The sequence below is a fragment of the Papaver somniferum genome, unplaced genomic scaffold (assembly GCF_003573695.1).
Source record: "Papaver somniferum cultivar HN1 unplaced genomic scaffold, ASM357369v1 unplaced-scaffold_99, whole genome shotgun sequence".
NCBI classification, from domain to species: Eukaryota; Viridiplantae; Streptophyta; class Magnoliopsida; order Ranunculales; family Papaveraceae; genus Papaver; species Papaver somniferum.
In genome coordinates, this window is record NW_020653081.1 from 7,356,972 (window position 1) to 7,381,273 (window position 24,302).

Below are 24,302 nucleotides of genomic sequence, written 5' to 3' on the forward strand. Positions count from 1 at the left end.
TTTGGTTGAGTCAGCCTTGATCTGTGTTTGCTTACCCTTCCAATTTAGAAAATTCTATTGTATGCCTGAACGTAAAAGAGACGCACTAGGTAGATTTGTTAAAGAGAAACCTAGTAGTTCGAAGCGTCTCGATTACCTTAATCTAGAGAGTCCGACTTTTGAAGAGTCTATTTTTGAACGCCCTTTGATTGAGGAGAGAATCCATGTTGCTCCGATAGCGCCAGAAATGACAACTTTGAAAGCTTTGTTGAATCCAACTAGGACTACTCGTCCCTCATGTATCAGGTTAGCTGAGACGGAAGCAACTTATGAACTTAAACCTGAGACCTTACAGTTGCTCCTAATCTTTTTAGGGAAAGAAAATGAAAACCCCTATTTCCATGTTAGGGACTTTGAGGAAATTTGTAGTACCCTCAGGATTAGAAACCTAGATGATGATGCTTTGAAACTTAGGTTATTCCCCTTTTCCCTGAAAGATAAAGCTAAATCGTGGCTATATAGTTTGGCCTCCGGGTCAATCGAAACGTATGAACAACTTACATTTGCCTTTTTGAACAAGTTTTTACCTAGGCACAAAACATCGTCTATTAGAACGCAAATATGCACGTTTTCTCAACAGGAGGGAGAAACTTTGTATAGGTATTTGGAAAGGTTCAATGATTTATTAGCCCAATGTCCTCATCATGGTTTAGAGAAGGTTAGGTTAGTTCAGATCCTTTATGAGGGTTTAGATTATTCCACCACAACCACAATAGAATCTATATGTACTGGTGGATTTGAGAACCAAACAGTTGATGACGCGATGACATATTTGCATGAAGTCGCCCAAAAAACCCAACAATGGGAAAGTAGTAGGGGACCCCAGAAAACAATTCTTCTCAGCAGAGGAAACGTTAATAGGGTAGAAGGAGGCTATGAATCAGATGCCAAAATTGCTTCTATAGCGAAAAGGTTAGAAGCTTTAGAAGTGGGTAACACTAGTGGTAGATTGGAGCCTCTTTGGGAAGGCCAGAATAATGAAGAGCAAGCCAATGCTCTATATAATAACACTAGGTTTGATAATCGTCAGAAGTTTGACCCATATTCAGAAACCTATAATCCTGGTTGGAGGAACCATCCGAACTTTTCATGGTCTAAGGGCTAGAGTCAGGGTCAGTCTAATAATTCTAATGCTCCCCCAGGTTTTGGATACACTAGGAATACATCAGGCCCAGAAAATAAAACGACTAGCTTAGAGGAATCTATTAAGATGTTAGCAAAAACTCAGGAAATGTTAGCACAGAGCCATGTTAGTTTTCAACAGGAAACCAAGCAGAATTTTCAAACTAATGCTCAGAGCCTTGCTAAGTTAGAACTTCAAGTCGGCCAAATAGCTAAGACCTTAAGTGAGAGAGATAATGGTAGGTTCCCTAGTCAGACTAATCCCAATCCTAGAGGAGTTCATGAAGTAGGTACAAAACCATCGAATCAATTGAATGCTATTAGAACCCTTAAGAGTGGTAGAATAGTAGACAATCAGGTAACCATGCCCGGTAGTGAACATACTGTAGTTCACCCCTCAGGACCACTAGCTAAGGAAACTGATAAAATTTCTGATGATGCCAACTCAGTTCCTGAGAGGTCTGATTCTATGCCTAGACCATAGTGGAGGTTTTTAAGCAAGTTACCATAAACCTTCCTTTATTAGATGCAATTAGGAAAATTCCTGCTTATGCCAAGTTCCTTAAGGATATGTGTACGCAAAAGCGAAAACTTAGCATCCATAAGAAAGCCTTTTTAGCTAGTCACGTAAGTTCAATCATTCAGAACACCACAACTCCAAAGTACAAAGACCCGGGTTCTCCTACCATTGCTTGCACAATAGGTAACTTCCGGGTAGAAAAAGCTTTACTTGACTTAGGAGCCAGTGTGAACTTACTGCCATTCCATGTATACTTACAGCTAGGACTTGGTGAAATGAAACCTACTCAGATGACACTGCAGTTAGCTGATAGGTCTGTTAAAATCCCTCGAGGTGTTATTGAGGATGTTCTTATTGAGGTCGAGAAGTTTATTTATCCAGTGGATTTCTTGGTCCTAGATACCCAACCTGACCCAGAGAACCAGATACCTGTGATTTTAGGTCGCCCATTTTTAGCTATGTCTAATGCGATCATTAACTGTCGAAATGGTGTGATGAGTTTATCTTTTGGTAATATGACTATGGAGATGAACATTTTTAATGTCAGTAAGCAACCTCATGAGCTAGATGACACATGTGTTGAAGAGGTGAACATGATAGAATCCTTAGTTCAGGAGTCATTACCAAACATTTTGTCTGAAGACCCATTAGAAAGTTGTCTATCCCATTTTGGTTTACATTTTGACGACGATAGCACTATTGAACATGTGAATGCTCTATTAGATTCTACCCCTGTGTTAGACACTGATAGATGGAAAGCTAGGTTTGAACCGCTACCAGTTTCTGAGACTACCCTAATTCCTTCTTTAGAAGAGCCCCCAAAGTTGGACCTTAAACCACTACCCGATACTCTAAAGTATGTGTTTTTAAGCCCATCTGAGACTTTACCTATGATTGTAGCTTCCGATTTGGATAGTGATCAGTAAAGTAGACTAGTAAATGTACTTCAAGACAATAAGGAAGCTTTAGGGTGGACTATAGCATACATTAAGGGTATAAGTCCTACTGTGTGTATGCATCAGATTCATTTAGAGGAAGACTCCAAACCTTCTAGGGAGATGCAACGTCGACTGAACCCTAACATGAAAGAGATAGTTCGAAAATAGGTGCTTAAGTTGTTATATGCGGGTATTATTTACCCAATTTCAGACAGTAAGTGGGTCAACCCTGTTCAGGTTGTCCCCAAGAAATCAGGTATCACTGTAGTCCAGAATGATAATAATGAATTAATCCCAACCCGAGTGACCACGGTATGGCGTGTGTGTATTGACTATAGGAAATTGAACAAGGTCACAAGGAAGGATCACTTTCCCCTTCCTTTTATCGACCAAATGCTAGAGCGATTAGCTGGACATAGTCACTATTGCTTCTTAGATGGCTACTCCGGTTATAATCAGATCGTTATTGCCCCAGAAGACCAAGAGAAAACCACTTTTACATGTCCCTTTGGTACCTTTGCGTATAGACGCATGCCTTTCGGGCTATGTAATGCCCCAGCAACTTTTCAGCGTTGTATGATGAGCATATTTTCTGATATGGTAGAACGGTTCTTAGAGGTCTTTCTGGATGATTTTTCAGTGTTTGGTTCATCTTTCGATGAGTGCTTGCATCATTTGACATTAGTGTTGACTAGGTGTAAGAAAAAAAAATTAATGCTTAATTGGGAAAAATGCCATTTCATGGTTAAATCAGGAATTGTGTTAGGGTACATCGTCTCTTCAAAGGGTATAGCGGTAGACAAAGCCAAAGTTGACCTTATTAAGACTTTACAGGTCCCAAAAACCGTAAAAGATATTAGGTCATTCCTAGGGCATGCAGGTTTTTACCGTCGATTCATTAAGGATTTTAGCTTGATTTCTAGACCTCTTTGCAATTTGCTTGCTAAAGATGTTAAGTTTGTCTTTGATGATGCTTGTTTAGAGGCTTTTGAGAAGCATAAAACTTTACTCACTACTGCCCCGATAGTCCAGGCACCTAACTGAAACCTACCCTTTGAAATTATGTGTGATGCTTCAGATTATGCTATAGGCGTTGTGTTAGGTCAGCGAGAAAACAAATTACTCCATGTGATTTACTATGCTAGTAAAACTCTCAATGATGCCCAAATGAACTATACAACTACCGAGAAGGAAATTTTAGCCATCGTGTTTGCCTTGGATAAGTTTAGATCCTATTTATTAGGTTCTAAGATCGTAATCTATACTGATCATGCTGCTATGAAATACCTTTTGTCTAAGAAGGATACCAAACCTAGATTGATTAGATGGATCCTTTTGTTACAAGAATTTTTTCCAGGCATTAGAGACAAAAAGGGTGCAGAGAATGTAGTAGCAGACCACTTGTCTAGGCTAGTTGTTAGTTCCCCTAATAATTCCCTTCCTATAAGGGACAGTTTTCCTGATGAAAAATTGTTCTCTGTTTCCCAATCACCTTGGTATGAAAATATAGTGAATCATCTTGTTACTGGTCGAATGCCTCAACATTGGGGTAAGCAAGATAGTTCTAGGTTTTTAGCCGAGGTTAAGCACTTCTTTTGGGACGATCCTTATCTGTTTAAGTATTGTCCGGACCAGATTATTAGGAGATGCGTATTTGAGAGTGACCAGTCTAGTATTATCTCCTTTTATCATGAACATGCATGTGGGGGTCATTTTAGTGCTATGAAGACTGCTGCTAAGATTTTGCAGTGTGGATTTTACTGGCCTTCGTTGTTTAAAGATTACCATAGTCATTGTGTTTCTTGTGAGCGTTGCCAGAAGTTAGGAACCATTTCCTGTAGAAATATGATGCCTTTGAACCCTATTTTAGTGATTGAGGTCTTTGATGTGTGGGGCATTGATTTTATGGGTCTATTTCCTATTTCGTTTGGTTATCTTTACATACTTGTTGTTGTAGACTATGTGTCTAAGTGGGTTGAGGCGGTTCCGTGTAGAACGAATGACCACAGGGTCGTAGTCCAGTTTTTGAAAGAGAATATACTTACACGTTTTGGTACGCCGCGAGCTATAATTAGTGATGGATGTTCACACTTTTGTAATAGACCGTTTGCTCTTTTAATGAAACAATAAGGTATTACCCATAAAGTAGCAACCCCATATCACCCTCATACTAGTGGTCAGGTAGAGGTTTCCAATAGGGAAATTAAACGTATTCTAGAGAAAACAGTTAATCCAAATAGGAAAGACTGGTCGTCGAGGCTTACTGATGCCTTATGGGGTTACCGTACTGCGTTTAAGACACCCATTGGAATGTCACCTTATTGTTTAGTGTTTGGCAAGGCATGTCACCTGCCTGTTGAGTTAGAGCATCGATCCTATTGGGCTATTAAGAACTTAAACTTTTCACTTGACAAGGCAGGAGCTCAAAGAAAACTCCAGCTCAATGAGTTGGACGAGATTCGTAGAGATGCATACGATAGTGCTAAGGAGTATAAAAACAAAATGAAACTTGTGCATGATAGGAATATTTTACGAAAGTCATTTTCTCCAGGTCAAAAAGTTCTTCTGTATGACACTCGTTTGCATCTAATCCCTGGGAAGTTGCGCTCTCAGTGGACCGGTCCTTTTGTGGTTTGTACTTTTTTTCCTCATGGCGTTGTTGATATTGAGACACCAGATGGTAGTAGTTCTTCGAAGGTTAACGGTCAGTGATTGAAGCCCTTTTTAGAGCCTTTTCCTACATGTGATGTTGAGGAGGTCCCTCTGGAGGACCCTGTTTACCTTGATTGACCATCGAGGCGATTTTATATGTTGTATAATATTTTTGTAGGTTTTTGGTTACACTTCACCCAGGTTCTATCTTTCCGACTTCTCTCTTTACTATTTCCTCATGTTAGTTATATTTTTGGTGTTGTTCTTTGATTAGAAACATTGAGGACAATGTTAGATGTAAGTTTGGGGGTGGGGTAGAACTTTTTGTTACCTTTTCGTTGCAATAAATAAACTCCAGAGCCTAGAAATTTATCCCTATTAAGGATGGAACTAACCAATCTAAGTGGATGGAAGCATTTTGGTTGTAGGAGTTGAGGAACCAATCTGACTAGATGAAAAAAAAGGAAAAAAAAAAAAAAAGAAAGAACCTGCGACCAGACCATCAAACCAACTGGAATAAATTCAATAAAGTCGACCACTGGAACCCTTGTATATGCCAGTTGTGTTGACCTAGAGTTAGGATTATCGACCACTGGTACCCTTGTATATGCCAGTGTGTTGATATTAGTCAGACTAGTATCTCAGTCCATTAGGATAGGTTCATTTTAGCGGAGGCCTTCAGACAGATATGAGAAACACCGTTCACCTAGTAAACATCAAAACCATCTATGTTTTTCTCGATACCCATCTTCTTGATCTATCCATGTGATTAGTTTCGACTCCGGATATTGATGTCCATAGTGCAACTATATGAGTATAGCTCTGTCACTTATATATGAATTTTAGTATGCTTGAGTGCAAACTCGTGTACAACAATTGGAATTTCGCATCAGGGTACTTCCTCATGTAGTCAATAAGTATGCCAACCAAGGAGATTCTTTAGTGCCTTCCAAGGTTCTGTGTAGATAGCTAGGGTCTGTAGTATAAAGGTTTTGTGGGTATACCTATGGTAAACCCTCCGGAGACAACGCTCCGCCACTAGGGACACCTAGGGGTTTAAAGGATTATTGCATACGCTAAATGCAATCGACGATGCTTGCGACAGTGAGTTAGGATTTTTATTTTATTTTTGCTCGAGGACTAGCAAATAATAAGTTTGGGGGTATTTGATAGACGCATTTATGTGTCTATTTTGATCTCAATTGTGTGTATTGTTAGTGCTCGCTTTTATACTTATTTGATTATTTTATGTTTTTGTAGGTGTTTTTGGAGAAATAAGCTTTTGCGCGAAAATTGGCTCAAAAAAGTGGTATTTGCACTCGTGGGAGGAAATCACTAAAGACACCCTTTATTTGGATAAGGGACACTCAATTACTAAGGGGCACCTACTTGTTATTTACACCCAAGACACCCTAAGTGTTAAAAGAACCCAACAACGGGATAAGGGGCGTCATCTTCTACATTTGAATTTTTTGCTTTTTGGCGGGAAACTCGTTGCAGCATCGTGTTGGAGCAAGACAGTGCGATAGATATTCACGGGAATGGATAAACTTGGATTGATAATGAGTACTGGCGACAAACCAGCGATGGTAAGAGAGTTTGTATTAGCACAGAAGACGTGTGAGAAGATTAACATTCGTTCTCAAAGAAAACAGAGAAGGGATATATTCTCGGGTTTATTGGCTTTGCTTTTGGAAAGTACGTGGAAACATTGTCGAGTATGTTGATGATTTGGGAAGATACGTGAATGATTGAGAGAGTATATGGACGCATAGGATCATATCCTATATTTACTAATGAGAGTTTTAATCAAAACAGGGAAGAAAAGCCGTGACCTTTTTGGAAAAGAAAACCAGAGATTTAATCGGTATTTTTGGTTGCTGTGTATATAAATAGGATGCTGGGACCGAAACAGGGAGAGGAGAAAACCTTAGGAGAAGTTTAGAACACCACAGATCTCCAGAGATCGAGTTGCAGGAAAATACAATATTCTGCTGCTGCTGCTGAAGAGGAAGAACACGAAGAACATTGACGCACAAGCAACTGTCGCAGAAAACTATCGTTGTTTCACAGCAGAACCTATGTGTCGTTCATCACAGCGGTTGCATTAGGTCTTTAGCTACTATTTCGCTCTGTAACAGTGATTCTGCAACACCAATACACTGTTGCAAACATCTGTGTTATTACTTTTCACTCTTTTAATCATCTTTTGAGCAACAAACACATATTTTGAGACCATGATTAATATGAGGAGCTAAACCCCATTGCTGAGGCGATAGAGGAAGCTATTTTTCCAACAAAAAGTGGTATATTCTATTTTATCTTTTTATTTGCAATAATTATATGATTATTTGCCTTGAACTATTATTGAATATGATTTTGATTTGAGTGATTGTGATTTTTTTTGATGGAGTATGCTTAGTTTTAAGACTTTTGTTGCTTCATACTTGGTATTTACAATTATTACTATTGAAAATCTACTTGTTGCAATATTTTAGAATCAAATTAAACGAGAGCATAAATATAAGTATTGGTTTAATCACTTTGAACTTGGAAAATAGTGGAATCTTAGCCTCAGTGTTTCTTTTAATATTGATATCATCTTTGATTGAGTTTGCTAAAAATTTTAGTGAGTTTTCTATTTTAATATTAGAATTTAAGTCTAATTAATATCCTTCACAAGTCTGAGAATCGAACCACTTTTACCACTATCTACAAATCACATCAACAGGGCAACTGCATTCAGAGATGACCGATCATAGAAGTTTAGTATGATTTAGATCTTTTAGAAAACCGATAATTATAAATTCAATTAGAAAGATTCATAGGAATCTCCTTTGTAATTAGAGACAAGTATTTTATAAGATAGAAATTAGTGTAAGAAACTTAGACTTCCGTATTTGATAGAACTTAACTCAGTGTAATTGAACTTAGAGCTATAAATTTTAGATTTTAGTTATAGAGCCATTTAGGTTTATGCGTTGTTTTATATTGTTTACGCTTAGACAAGAGATGTGGTTATTCTATAAGGTGGGGAGTTTTTGAAGACCAGAAGAATGGTTTGATTTTCGAGGACGAAAATGATATAAGGTGGGGAGAATGTAAGGACCCTCAAGCTCGTCAACGCTATTAGACTAGTCAAGAGACATATTAGCCGATAATAACTCAATTAGTATAACACGAACGTTAATTAATAGGAATTAATATAACAACGATCTAGATACGAAACTAGTATCGCTGAATAGGTCTCGAAAAGTTATGCGAAATGAACTACTCGAACGTGTCAGTCAGATACCATACAAAAAAGTTATCATCAAATTGATTTGAAGGGCAAAATAGTCTTTTCACAAATAGACGGACCTGGGCTTCCCTTAGCGAAGTGAGTGGGTGGAATAATATTACCCTTGGTCTTATCTTCACCGGTCGAGAAGATAAGTCTTCTTTCCTTTCATTCTTCTTTCTTATTCTATTTTCTTCTTCATCTTCTTATTCTTTCTTCTTCTCTGTTTCTCTTATTTTTCTCTCTGTCGACTTTGTTATCAAATAATCGAGCGTGTTTTGATGTGAGTGATTCGCAGAAGTTTGTTAACTTGATGAATCAAAGGGATAAGTGATGAACTGTGGTTGATTGAACCGGGAGAAGGGAATGATTTTACTATGTAAGTTGAATTTAAGGTTTGTTTGTGGACGAAGTGAATGAATCAGAGAAAATAAGAGATGGGTTTGATCGAATGAAGGCTGTGATGACTCAAATAAAGTGAAAGATGTTTTGTTAGGTGATTCTGTGAGAATTAGGGTTTGTAAAGCAAGGTCAGGGAGGATGAAATTCAAAAGAGTCAGAATGATGTTTGGTGAATATCTTCCACACATAAGCAGTGGAGATTAATGTTTTATTTATACTCAAAGATATTCAAAGATTGTTACAGATTTGTTTCAGAGTTTTAACAAACTTAAAAGACTTGTCATGCCGTAAACATAGGCTAGAGACTTTGGCTAACAACTAGGTCAGACGACTGACTCTGTTGAGAGTCTTGACTCTTGAGTAAGACTACTATGCTGAACACCGTCCCTCAAGTTGTACTGGAGTTGACGAATGTGCAACTTGTGCCTGATGAACTGAAATCTTGGAGAGGATAACCCTTTGGTGAAGATATCAGCTAGTTGATCACGACTGCTGACAAACTTAACATATAACTGCTTGCGGGCAACTCTTTCTCGGACAAAGTGATAGTCAATTTCAATGTGCTTTGTACGAGCATGGAAAATAGGATTAGCAGCAAGATACGTTGCTCCAATGTTATCACACCAGAGAGAAGGTGTTGGAGTTGCAACACCTAACTCAACAAGTAAAGATTGAATCCATATGAGCTCAGAGGTATCTATTGCAACACCTCGATATTCAGCCTCAGTGGATGATTTTGAAACAGTTTTCTGCTTCCGTGCATTCCAAGAAACAAGATTTCCTCCAAAGTAGATACAGTAGCCAGAAGTGGATCTCCTATCATTTAAACTTCCTACCCAGTCTGCATCACTGTATGCATGTAGTGTATAATCACCACCAGGTGTAAAAAACATCCCATAGTCTATGGAGTGCTTCAGATAGCGCAAGATACGTTTAACTAGCTCCCAATGTTCTATATAAGGCTCATGCATATACTGAAAAGCTTTATTGACAGCTACAGAGATGTCTGGACGTGTAATATGAAGATACTACAGTGCACCAACAACACTGCGATAGAGTGTAGGATCTGAAAACTTTTCAGAACCAACCTTCTATATATTAACGTTGGATGCTAGAGGAGTGCTCACTGGTTTGATTCCATCTATCTTTGTGCGTCGCAGTAGATCAGAGACATATTTCCTTTGTGACAAGACTAAGGATTGCCCCTGGTGTAAGACCTCAACACCCAGAAAATAAGATAAATCTCCCATATCCTTTACAGCAAACTCAGAGCCCAAATCTGAAATCAAAGTATCCACCATGGTCGAGTCCGAGCCCGTAACAATGATATCATCCACATAGATCAGCACATAAGCAACAGAAGCTCCATATTTTTTTAAAAGCAATGAGGAGTCTGCAATGGATGCCGTAAACCCCATTTTGAGAAGATAATTGCTGAGACGTGAAAACCACGCACGTGGAGCCTGTTTAAGTCCATACAAGGACTTATGCAACTTACAGACGTGAGTTGGGTAGTTTGGATCAACATATCCAGAAGGCTGCTTCATATACACTTCTTCCTCAAGAACCCCATGCAGAAACGCATTTTCAACATCTAACTGACGTAGTTTCCACATGTTATTAACTGCAATAGAGAGGACTATCCGAATAGTGCAAGGTTTAATGACAGGTGAGAAAGTTTCTCCATAATCTAAACCCTCCTGCTGGTTGAAACCCTTATCAACCAAACGAGCCTTATAACGTTGAATTGAGCCATCAGGATTATGTTTAACCCGAAAAACCCACTTAGAGCCAACTACGTTCATACCAGCTTCATATGGCACCAGAGAGTATGTGCCATTCCTGAGTAATGCATTAATCTGAGTGTCCATGGCCGTTTTCCACTCCGGAATTGTACAAGCCTTGGAGTAACATGTCGGTTCCATGAAGTCAGCGTCACACAGCGGGTGTTTTGAAGCAGAGAGACACAGTTTTTGTATTGGTTTAGTAATTCCTGCCTTTGCTCTAGTAATCATCTGATGTTCTTGCTGCTGCGTTAAATCTTGGGACTGCATATCAGGTGATGCAGTAGACATAGACGGCTGCATATCAGTTGAAAGATCTGAAGGCACCGGAGACACACCGTTGTGACCAGGAGAACATGCCTCTGGAGATGCAGATGGTTGTAAAATAGGCTCCAACGTCTGTGACTGCAGCACAGTAACAGCAGGGGATGACTGAAACACAGGAGAACTTAAAATCTCTGTGCTAGTAAATTGTGTTGGAGAACTCACCTCAGGAGATTGTTGTGGAGAAGGAGAGAATGGAAATGTCGATTCCTCAAACCTAACATGTCTAGAAATATACACCCTATTTGTAGGAACGTGAAGGCACGTATAACCTTTATGAGATGGGTTGTACCCCAAGAAAATGCATGGTAAAGACCTAGGCTCTAGTTTGTGGGAATTGTAAGGTCTGAGACATGGGTAGGCTAAGAAACCAAAGACTCTAAGGAAAGAATAATCTGGCTTTTTGTTGTAGAGAAGCTCTAGAGGAGTTTTTCCTTCTGCAGACGACTTTGGTAATCTATTAATTAAATAACAAGCAGTGTTGAAGGCGTCAGACCAAAATTCTGATGGAAGTTTAGCATGAAACAATAGTGCTAAACCACTTTCAGTAACATGTCTTATTCTACGCTCAGCAAGACCATTCTGAGGAGAAGTATGAGGACAAGAAAATCGATGCTGTATACCTGAATTGTTTAGATAAGAAGTGAGTTTTCTGTATTCAAGAGCATTATCAGACTGAAAAACTTTGATTTTATGACCAGTTAAATTCTCAACTTGCTTATGAAACTGAGGGAAAATAAGAAACACATCAGATCTTTTTATCATTGGAAAAACCCAAGTATAATGAGAGAAAGCATCCATAATTAACAAATAATAACGATATCCAGTTCTTGAAAATTTTGGAGAAACCCATATGTCTGAAACTACAAGACTTAGTGGTGCATATTCAGCTGCACTACGATAAAAAGGTAAACGCTTACTCTTGCTAATGTGACAGGAGTGGCAGAAACCAAAATGTTTATTCAAATAGGGTAGGGAAAATTTATTAACTATCTTAGAAACTATGCTCAACATAGGATGACCAAGCCGCTGATGCAAGATAGGGATGCTTGCAGAGAAAAAGGAATTTGCTTGTTTGTTTAAGTCCCCCACTCCATCTAACACGTACAGTCCATTCTCATTCCTCCCCTTTAGCAGCAAAGCTCCCGTGGTTTTGTCCTTCACAACAAAGAAATCTGTGTGAAACTCAAAACAAACATTATTATCCTTACAAAATTGATGAACATATAGTAGATTTGTTTTTATTTTCGGCACATGGTAAACATTATTCAGGCAGAACTTCCTATTGTTAGAAGTAAAGACAACATTGCCAATATGAGCAATCTGCAAAGTATTACCATTACCAACTTTAACTGTATCAGTGCCATCATACTCATGTGGAATACATAAGTTCTTGACATCAGCAGTCAAGTGATGAGTTGCACCATAATCTGTGACCCATTGAGCACCTGAAGAGTCACCAGGAAAAGCAAGGTATGCTGTTGGAGGCTTATGTTGAGTAACTTTTTGTTGGTCATAACGAAACCAACAACGATCTGCAGTGTGATTCTGCTTTTTACAGATCTGACAGGAGACTTCTCCATTAGCTGGATTTCTGTTAGGCTGCATTTGGCGACGATTGTTATTTGGAGGAGGCGGTCCACGATTCTGGTTGTTGAACCGTCGTGGTTCATTCTTAGTAGTCATAGTGGAACTAGAAGCAACAAAGTTTGTAACTGGAGCTTGAATTTGTGCAAGTTGTTGTTCAACCCGCATTTCAAAGGAGAGCAGATGTGAGGTGTAGGTCTGGATGTCCATCCTTCAACAGTGCTAAGAGCAGTGACGATTGGATCATAGGTTTGATTCAAGCCATTGCTGATGCACTGTTTCTTTTCTTCAGTTGACACAATATAGCCAGAAGCAGCTAGCTGGTCAAACAAATGTTTTGCATCATTGAGATAAGTTATTAAGGATTTGTTACCTTTGGTCATGCAGTGGAGTTGCTTCTTGAGACAACTCTGATGAGCAAATGTTTTTGGTGCATACTCAGCTTCAAGTTTATCCCAGATTTCCTTGGCAGTAGTTAGTTCTGAGACAACACTAAGAACTTCAGGTGTAAGAGTTGAATTCAGCCAACCAACGATCAATGAATCTTGGGATTCATAAGCTGTGAATGCTGGATTTACATCTTCAGATTCAGGAAGATTAGGTGGTGGTTTTGGTTTTGTGCCATCAACAAAACCTGACAGATCATACCCTTTAAGGATGGGTCTAAACTGTGCCTTCCACAGATGGTGATTTTTCTCTGTGTGCTTCAAGGTGACAAGATGATGTATCTGAACATTTCTGAGAGTAGTTGTTGTATCTGCCATTTATGGAGTGTGTATTTTAGATTTCTTTTTTTTTGTTTGTTTGGTTTTGGTAGGTGATTGATATGTGCGGAAGGGACTGGATCGAAGGCTGATACCAAGTCAGAATGATGTTTGGTGAATATCTTCCACGCATAAGCAGTGGAGATTAATGTTTTATTTATACTCAAAGATATTCAAAGATTGTTACAGATTTGTTTCAGAGTTTTAACAAACTTAAAAGACTTGTCATGCCGTAAACATAGGCTAGAGACTTTGGCTAACAACTAGGTCAGACGACTGACTCTGTTGAGAGTCTTGAGTAAGACTAGTATGTTGATGGGTTATAAGATGAATTTGAGGTTTTAAGAGATCGATTGTAGATGGGTTTTTGGTTGATTTGAATATTGAGATTTGAGTTAGGGATTCTGAGATGGATTCGATAATTATGGTTTCAGTGATGAGAATTGAGGTTTCTAGGACATGCTGATGCTAATGATTCAAGATGGAGAAGACGATGATTGTGGAGGTAACAGATGGGTTTTGGAGTTGATTCTGGTTGTACTAAACTAGCAGAGAAGATTATCCAGCCGCATGAGATTTGGATTTCACCTAAGGTAATCTTTCCTTCTTAAAGTGAATTGAGTACAATCAGTAAGATGTGTAGTCAAAATTGAGTGTTGATGTTAGTGTGTGAATTGTTCATTGTTGAGTTTATGAATTGAGTTATAAAGTTACGACTTGAATTGGTACGGGATAGAACTGTGTGGGTATGTAGTGAAGTACAAGATTTTGATATGATGTTGGAACTGGTGGATATATCAGTATAGTGAGTGTTGCACTCTCTGAAGTAGTGGGTGATGTTCGAAATTGTGTTGATGGGTTTGTTACTGACTAGTGAATGGTTGAATAGAACTGACATGGAGATACAAGGTCAGTATTGTAGAGTTAGAATGAGTGTGGTTATAATGAAGATATGAATGTGTAGGTGGTGGTTCTATTTTATGAACAGAATTATTATTGCAGTGGTGTATTGTTGTTGAAGTTAACGGAACTGTGGTTAGAGATTAGGTTTGTGTTTGGATTGCATTTAAGGATGACATGTTTGGAATGACCTGGTTGAGATGGAAAGGTTGTAGTCGAGGATGAGTCTAAACTGAGAGTAGGAGTAAGATGAATGGTTCAGAAGTTGTGATTATGCAGGTGGTTGTGTTGAGAGTCGAGTTATAGGATTGACTGTGTTATGTTGGTAGTGATGATATGAACTGAGTTTGAGTAAGGCTGTGAGATGTTATTGTTCTTGAGGCTAAGACGAACTGGTAGAAGTTTAGCTGATTGTTAAGAAGTTATAACTTAGTACTGCAATTGCAGGTAAAGCTTAAATTTCAATTGTATATTGAATTCTATAATTCTGTTATTATAGTTAGTTTGTGTTTTGATCATATGAATAGAATCAGATTATGTATTCTTGTAACTACAATAGGATTAGGATGTTAGTCATCCCGGTCAGTCCAGCTGACTTAATATGTTTAACTGACTTAAAGTATTTTGACTGAGTTAACTCAGTGACTAGACTCGACCAGGCTTGACCGAGTTGAACTTTACCGATTCTTGTTTGACTCAGTGGACCATTTGACCAGGACCTTGACTTGACTATGGACGTTGACTGTTAGTTGACCCTTGACCGTCACCTTGACCTTTAGGGACTGTTAGTTGACACTGTTGGATTGGGATTTAGATTATTGGGCCGAGTTTAGTGAACTTGGGCTTAGGGTTAGTCTTACTAGTTCGATGATTTGGACCTCTTATGGTCCGAATTAGCTTTCGGTTTCTTCTACAAAGTTGTAGATACTTATAAGACCTATCTAATGGACTATAGAACCAACCTAATTCAAGTAGTAAACCTTAGCTATGCTAAAGATAGATAAATAAAAGATGTAAAACCTTAAATGGGCCTAGAATCATTAGAAATACCTGTATGATTCTTGTGTGAGCCTTTTGGCTAGATTCTTAGACTTCTTGTGTGATTAGCAGTTAGTCTATATTGACAACGATCGATTCAAAGGATGAACCAGCAGATCGTGGATCTCGAGGTAGGCGTGGCTTGTCATCAAAAGAGGTGGGAATACATTTGACTCTTTTGTAACTATTGTTGTTTCTTTTACAAAAGTTTATGCTTAACAAACTCATGCGTTGTCTAGTGTGCATTCCATGTTTTGTTTAAATTGCATTACAATACTTCTGCTGAATTTGTTAATCTTTCCATGATTTGGAAATGACTTGTAATGTTTGTTTGTCATATGAATTGTGATGGGAAATACGAATTTCCACTTGTGGTATATAGGATACGCTCCTTCACATTTATAACTACATGAATTCAGCTTTTATGCTTATATCGGTCGACAGTTTGCGAGTTCGGAATTGTCGACATCCATATTTACGATTAGGTGTGGATTTACGAGTTCGGAATTGCACAACCATAGTATACATTGTTTGAAGAAGGAGTCTGTCCATATGCATGTTTGTTTACTTCTATGAGGATATGCTCTTTTACATTTATATCTACATGAATTGAGCTTTTATGCTTATACCGGTCGACAGTTTGCGAGTTCGGAATTGTCGACATCCATATTTACGATTAGGTGTGGATTTGCGAGTTCGGAATTGCACAACCATAGTATACATTGTTTGAAGAAAGAGCTTGTCCATATTCGTGTATGTGTATCTCAGTGACTTAGTCACTATTTAATGTCTGAGAAGAACATTATTGTTTTTCTTAATCTTGTTTATGATTACTTAGAAGTTAAATGTTAATTATTTCCACTTTCAGTTTTCAGAGACAGATCAGAGTTGCACAGCGAAAGCCACAAGTGTTGACTCTGTTAATTAGTTAACTTCTGCTATGTTTATTATGTTGTCTATTGTATCTGTAAATCAATTGACTATTGTATATGTATCATTTGAGAGAAGTTCATGTATATATATTCCGAGCGGGGTTAGTTTTGGGATAAGTTTTGTAGCAGATTTCTTAATTGAATGTTTAAGTGTTTGAATTAGATTCGTGGTGCCTCTTTATTTAGCTAATCTCTTGGATTAGTCAGCTGCAAGCTTAGGGGCAACCTTCCCATAGACATTTTGAATACATCCAAGGGCATTGCATAAGACTGTGGTTATCCATGAAACATAATGGACAAATCTCTTTTGCTTCGACACATAATGTTTGCTTCTCTTTGCCTTTAGAAAAGATGGTGGATGTTGTTGGCTTAAGAAAGAAATCTGTTAGTTTGGTTGAGAATAAAACATAGTGATGTATCTATAACAAAAACAATAGGCGTTGGTAATTCAAACGGGTGGTTGTAATAAAGCCGCGTGGTTTTACCTTTGGGATTGGACTTTCAAATCTGCGGATTCACCCGCACCCGAAACGTACATAAACACAAGTCATAAAGAAAATCACCATGATCATTAAACACCATTTCCAAGTTTCTAAACCCCGTTTTGTTTGATCCTTCAATGATTTAACGATAAGACTGCATACTAAAACAATTGTAATAACAACAAAAAGTATCCGTTCTACATTAATTTTCCAACCACATCTCTTGTTATTTTTCCTAAAAGATTTCTTTCTTGTTCATGTTCTCGGTGCCATATTTCTTCTTCGTTGTCATCTGATGACAAATTGTTGGCACTGTCTATACCTTCTGTTTCACGATACATTGGTGATTTTGTTGGGCGAGGATAATTAACTTCAGCAAATCTTGATTTGGGTTTTGAGAAATTCAGTCCTCTAAGAGTTCTAGGTAGGGATGCACAAGACCCGCCCACCAAACCCAAACCCGCCCGTACCCGCTAAACTCTTGGGTTTTTAGTCCATACCCGCCCGTTGTGGTGCGGGGTTGGTTATGAAAAAAAACCCGCTGTCTGTGGGTGCGAGGTTGGTTTAAACTACTACCCGCCCATACCCGCCCAAAAAACCCGCAGATTATATACCATTAGATAAAACTAATCCTAGTCGTCCATTATAAAACCCTAATACTAGTAGATAGGATAACTGATAGCCTTCATTCACTTTCTACACTCTTGTCTATGTTCGACCTCTCCTCTTCTTCCTCCTCAGTTCGTCTTCTTCACCTACGAACGACAATTACCAGAAATCTTCACCAGAAATCAACAACAACAACTTCGAATCTTCACCAGTAATCGACAACAATCAACAAATTCAACACTTAATCTTCATCTGTGAACATAAGTAAAACATGTGTGTGTGAATGAGTATTGAATTATAAAGCAGGTCTAAACGGGTTTAAACCCATACCCGCCTAACCCCCAGCGAGCGGGTAACAAAACCCGCCCGCTTTTTGTGGGTGCGGGATGATTTTGAGAAAAAAAAAACGCAATCTATTGGTGCGAGGTTTGTTTGATCTTATACCCGCGTTTGTTGTGAGGACGAAGAATTCCGGAGACTGCAAAATTCAGTTTTGTTTTACTTTTTTTAATCCGCATCGGGTTGAGCAGGACGCGGTTGGATGACACCTACTCCGCATCCGTGCATGTTATGGTTTGTTGTAATAAAATGTGAGCGGTGGAGGCATGGCCATGGGCCCTATGGGTCTCAACTCAAAATAAAGAAACAAGTGGTTCACCAAAAACAGGAGTAAAAGAACAAAGAAGTTCTTCGACATGGTTCACCGTTTAATGTAAAAGGCAAACAGGAGTAACAACAATAAAAAAAATTTCTGTTGAAAAGCAAAATAATAAGAATCAATGGAAATTTTGTGTTCTGAACCGGATCTTAAATTCATTTATAACTTTGATATCCGACTAACAAATACATAAAATATGTGATTAAAATTTTTAAGGGAGCTGACTCTCTTCACATTGGTCTAGCTCCTGAAGATTGTCAAGAAATGGGGGAATAACTAAATCTCTTCAAGCAATCGTCCAGCTTCCAATTTGTAAAAATTGATAACCAAAACAGAAAACAGAATCCAATTCTAAGTTACTTCTTTACATTATGTATTAATTTGAAAAAAATAACTTTGTTGTTTTAGAATGTTAGTGATTAGAATGAGCAACTGGGATTCTTTGTTTTCGGAACGCAGGGGTTTAAGGCCATAAACTGTCTGAAATTAGTCCATGAATTAGAACCCTGAACTTGGTCTATGCTGCTCAAGGATAATTTTTATTTAAAATTAATGAATGCGAATTTTTCATGTCTCTTCAGTTCAGGTCTCCATTATTTTCCGCATAGATTAATAAAACCTCGGAAGAACGAAAGTTTGTTTTCATCATCATCAGAGACAAGAAAGTTTCACGAATATTAAACTAAGCAGAGCTACAAAACTACAAAAATTATAGTTCAGCTGTTACGGTCTAGAGTGCTAATATACCAGAATCTATTGAACTTCAATCAAAATCTCAAATACAATCTAAGAAACCCTAATTTGAGAAGCAGGGAAAAATTATGGAATAATTGTTGCTCAGAACTTCTTAGAGGTTGTGTAACCTTCACCGATAGATCAACGAGACCTAACATCTGGCACGGATTTGTTCCTCATAGCGACATATCCATAGATTTTATAGAAAAAACATGATTGATGATTGATTGTAAAAGCGATCAGAACCTGTCGAGATTCAAGAGTAACATCACAGAATTCAGTGGATTGACAGACCATGAATTTTATCGTCATCTCGCATTCGTATCAATCAATCTAATCATAGAAAATAACATTCCTTTTCTCTACGAATTATAAACAAAAACGATGAAAATAAGACTTCAGCTATAATAATTGAAAATCAATAATCGCTCAGAACTTCTTAGAGGTTGTGTAGCCATCACCGAAAGATCAATAAGATCTAACATCTAGCACAGATTTGTTCCTCACTGCGAATATAACTAACGATTTTTAACGAAAATAAGCTTTGATAAACAGAATACGAATCAAAAAAAAAGCAGAACAAAACCCTACTGAGTTGAAACATCTTGATTTTTCTTCCAAGGAAGAGGCGAAGAGAAAGCTTGATGAAAGATTAGGAGAATTGAGGAGTATTTATATAAACCCTTCGGAGGCGTTATAAGAAACCCTAATTTGATTTTCTTCTCCTTGAAACGTAGCTCGGTGGGCTTCCTAACTTTCTTAACAGATTGAGCAGTCATTTGAGCTTTGTCCAGCCCATTTAAACAGATAGACAACTAAACACGGATGAGCAACTGACCATTTGGGATAGGATCTGCGGATTAGAACCGGCTCATCTGCTTTCTTAAGGGCAGTTTCCCGTCCGTAAACTAATGATCGGATACGGGTGTGGACTTATTATTCTTTTTTGGTATGCTTACAGCAAATCCTATGGGTAGTGTAACCCTTTTATTTTTATTTTGAAAGAGTGACTACCAATTTGGTCTAATTAGAGGCTACTATGGGTAGTCTTTACCCCACTTTTTCCCAAAACACGTTCATGCACTAGTGAAACACTAGACGGGGACGGTCCCCGTCAAAAAAATTTGGAACTTTTTACACTAAACGAGGAACTATCCCCCTATAAATAGATTTTCTAGTTGTTTTTTTTGACGGGGGGAAAGTCCCCCGTTTTAGTAGCTTTTTAGGGTTTTTTATTTTTTGACGGAGGAAAGTCCCTCGTCTAAGTAGTTTTTTAGGTTTTTTTTTTTTTACGGGAGAAAATCTCCCGTTTAGTGTTCTCTTTCACTTTTGCCCATAGTGGCTTCACTCGTTCATATGAGCGAGTCATATGAAAGAGTTGGTCTTCATTTGGGGACTACCCATAGGATATGCTCTTATCTTGTTTGTTTTTTTATGCGGGCCCCACTGCCCCATCCCTTAACCCCTGCTGCTATTGCAGCTGCACTCATTAGGTGCATACAGCGGGAATCGATCCCGGAACTCTCCTATGGAGAGAGCATGAGCAATCCACTGTGCTAATCACAGGGTTTTCGTATGCTTATCTTGTTCATCACTAATGTTGATGACTTATTATTATTATTAGATATTTCTCTAAATAAATTATATGTCATCAAAATCCGGTTCCTTTAAGAAATTGGTTGGAAGTCTCGCTACAAGCTGAGCTCCAACCCCTTTTTGAATAACCACTTCGATCTTATGAGAGACAAAATTTCCAACCCGAACTTTAGCATCATGGATGACCATGAAATTACGCAGCCTTTCCAGAAAATCAATGACTTTGTTTCCTAACTCAGGAAGGGTAGTAAACTCCAGTGTGCCAAAACTATAACCTTGAGCACTACACTTCTCGAGATATTTATATTGCTTACGGGCAACAACACCGATAATGGCATGGCCTGGACTGAAAGAACAAACACCTCCGGTGAAGGGGAAGACACATGTAACATCCAAACAAGTATCACGACTATTATCCCAATTATAAATCAGGATGTTCGCAGGACTAAAAGCCGTATCATTATTCACAAGAAAACCAAGATCCACCTCCTTTCTAGCAGGCACACCAGAAAGATAGCACATATCAACAAAGGTGTCTCGAACGAGGTCATGTATGAACTTAAGGCCCACCTCACTAGCACAATAGAGAGCGTGATCTCCATGGACGTCCATCTCTTTGCCACAACAAGGGCATGCACTATCTTCCTCAAAGAAGAGAATCTCAAAATAATAAGGTAGGATTGCGCTAAATTGTCTAGGCCCAATCTTCTGGTTAAGTTTCTCAATGGGGATTGCCATCAAGAAGTCTTGTGCGTGATGAGTTCTATTGCATTGCCAGAGAACCATGTCGCGCTTAGACATAACAAAATTTCTAGGCATTGATTTCTTCACAAAATCGAAATAACGGGTGCCATGGAACCATGTTATTATTAGATGAAATTGATGAGTTTTTTTTACCAGTATTTTGTGCATGACTAGAGAAAATTTAGTAAAGGTTGGGTGTATTGAGTTAATATTAGAAATCAGGTTAAGTGAAAATGAGATCTTAAGTCATTTTTATTAATTTTGTCTTATATATTTTAAATATTAATTATAGATGAAATTTGGTGGATCACTCGCATCCAATTCATCGGATGTTGGGTCGTATGAGGATGTCAATAAAATCCTCCATACATTGAATTGGATGCGGATGAGGCGAAAACATGACCAATTTGGACCATCCTTATCCCTAGACAAGTGTTATTTTAAATTATTTTTTGTCAATCCTTCTAGTTCCTCTTTGTTGCATTGTTCGTTGCACGTTCTTATCCTTATCAATTATGCATCATCATGAGATGTCAGTTCTTGTATTACTTTGATCTAATGAATGACACTTCTATCCCATATCACTTAGTTGTGCATATGGATGGAATTATGGATAATATTGACGATGCTCGGGTGGGATTCTAGTGACGATATTGTTATTTGGAAGCCTAATATGAAGGGTATCCTCACCTAAATAACATGTTTTGAATATCATAAGTAAAATTCATTTCCTTTTTTCTTTTTATTCTTCTTCTTCTAAGCCTTAAGTCCTAAATAAGTCGGGGAGGCTCGAAAGGAAAAATTATGACTTCCCAAGCTGTCACTCGTCTTGGTACCGCTCTCACCCTTTTCAAGGGAATGGTTGGTTTTCAACCAAACAAAGGCACACAAGGACCTCCCAACTGGTTACCTATATTGGTACTTCTCTCGTCCTCTATTGGTCTATCGCCGACTCGCCATGCCTATCGTGAACCTATTTGCATAAGGAAAAGATTGGGTTTTTAACATTGGCTCGCCACGCCAATAACGAATACTCCTCATTTATCCTGGTTACTGATAGGTAGTGCGGAAAAAAAATTCCTTTATTTGATTCATAAAAATTAAATTGTTGTACTTCTAAAAATCATTATGAAATTGTATCGCCAAACAACTCCACAAGGTGTATCCAGACAACCTATAAAATACATATTCAGCTATCAGACCTAGAAAAATCAAGATGCAATGGCGCAAACTACTCTGGTTTACAAAGCATATCCCGCGTCATAGTTTCGATGTTTGGCTTATTGACAAGGGATCGTCAAGACAAACTCAATGTGTCTTTTGCAGTGGATTTGTTGAGTCTATTACCCACCTATTCAATGCAATTACTTTTCATTTACTTGGAAAGGTACACATCTGACTAAAATTGAAATGAGCTGAATTTTTTTGTCACAACCAAAAAAGCTCTTACTATGTGATTATTGAATGATTTCGAGGCGCCAAATGCAGTTAGGCAAGCATAACAAAATTCTCTTGAAGAAAAACCCATTATGAAGAATGAATTGGGATCTTTTGGACGTGTCTAAAGTGAGGGAAAGGAATGGATCAACCCGGTATAATTCAAATAAATTGACAAGATAAGTCATGGCATGTATATTCTGGTAAAGGAATTGTATTCGATATATTGAAAGAGAGTTTACAACAGGTTTTTACATAAAGGAGTTAACATAATAAAAGGAAACAAGATAAAAGAAAATACAAACTAATTAAACCAGAATATACATGCTAAGAAAATAAGAATAATATCAAATATATGGCAAATATACGCAATATCTTTCAACACCCTCCCTCAACCTCAAGATGGTGAAGAACACATCATGAGGTTGCTTATCAGAAATTGCAGTTGAGTAGAAGGTAGGGACTTGGTGAATAGATCTACAAGTTGAAATTTTGATCAAACACAAGGCAGTATAATGGTCTTTACCTTGAAGTGATGACGTAAGTCTATTTTTATATGTTTTGTAAGTTCATCAACCACTGAATGTTTCTTACTGCGTCATAAGATTAAAGAGTTTCCTATAAACATACAATATCCGGTGGTAGAATGTATATCTGTAACATCCCCTGTCCAATCTGAGTTTGTGTATGCACGAAGACGAAAATCTGATGTAGAAGAAAAATGTAAACCCTGATATAAAGTGCCCTTGATATATCGTATAATTTGAAGAACTGCATCAAAATATGAAGCACGGGGAGCATATATGAATTGACTGATAATATGAACTGCATGGCTAATATCTGGTCTTGTAATAGTCAGATAATTAAGACTACCAACAAGCTGGCGATACAAAGTTGGATTGAAAAGAACTTTTCTATAAATGGGATTGAGTTTGACATTCAGTTTAAGAGGTGTTTTTACAACTTTGCTATCAGTTAAACCAGCATGAAGAATAATTTCAGATGCATACATAACTTGAGATATGAAATACCTATCGGGTGATCTATCAACTTCTATACCAAGAATGTATCTTAAAGAATCAAGATCTTTCATTTCAAAGCATGAATGTATGTGATATTTTAAAGCAATAATACCTTTTTTGTCACTACCTGTTATTACCATGTCATCAACATATAAGAAAAGAAGTATCATTCCCTTCTTTGTTTTTCTGACAAACATTGTTGAGTCATATGGACTTTGAGTGAAACCATACTGAAAAATGGTTGTGGAGAACTTTTCAAACCAAGCACGTGGTGCTTGTTTAAGACCATATAGAGCTTTACGAAGTTTACAAACTTGATTAGGTAAGTGACCTAAACTTGGAGGTAGTCGCATATAGACTTCTTCCTGAAGTTCTCTATAGAGAAAGGCATTCTTAACATACATCTGATGAAGATACCACTTACGTGCTGAAGCAACATCTAGAAGAGTGCGTACTGTAGCAATACGAGCAACAAGAGCGAAGGTATCTTCGTAATCCATTTCACACTCCTGAGTGTAACCTTGAGCAACAAGACAATACTTATGTCAATATAATATACCATCTGACTTTATTTTAAGATTGTAAATCCATTTACTTCTCACAAGAGGTTTTCCTGGAGGTAAATCTACCATATCCCGTGTACCAGCTTCCTTGTGTGCAGTAAATCCTCCTTCATTGAGTCTTGCATTCGGGAATTGTTGAAGATTCTTTGTAATTCTTTGGTTCACGAATAGACA

At 37.9% G+C, this 24,302-nt stretch overlaps 4 non-coding genes and 1 pseudogene across 4 annotated transcripts; all 5 read right to left on the reverse strand.

Annotated features, from left to right (window-relative positions):
• Positions 1-590: 590 nt before the first annotated feature.
• On the reverse strand, positions 591-690 carry LOC113346534 (annotated as a pseudogene).
• Positions 691-18,602: 17,912 nt separating this feature from the next.
• On the reverse strand, positions 18,603-18,690 carry LOC113346536. Its single transcript, XR_003358542.1, has one exon. It is a non-coding gene; the product is annotated as a small nucleolar RNA Z159/U59 (small nucleolar RNA).
• A 174-nt stretch (positions 18,691-18,864) lies between these two features.
• On the reverse strand, positions 18,865-18,951 carry LOC113346540. The gene has a single exon (XR_003358545.1). It is a non-coding gene; the product is annotated as a small nucleolar RNA U61 (small nucleolar RNA).
• A 50-nt stretch (positions 18,952-19,001) lies between these two features.
• Positions 19,002-19,083, reverse strand: LOC113346541. The gene has a single exon (XR_003358546.1). It is a non-coding gene; the product is annotated as a small nucleolar RNA snoR14 (small nucleolar RNA).
• A 108-nt stretch (positions 19,084-19,191) lies between these two features.
• Positions 19,192-19,278, reverse strand: LOC113346538. The gene has a single exon (XR_003358544.1). It is a non-coding gene; the product is annotated as a small nucleolar RNA U61 (small nucleolar RNA).
• Positions 19,279-24,302: the final 5,024 nt, after the last annotated feature.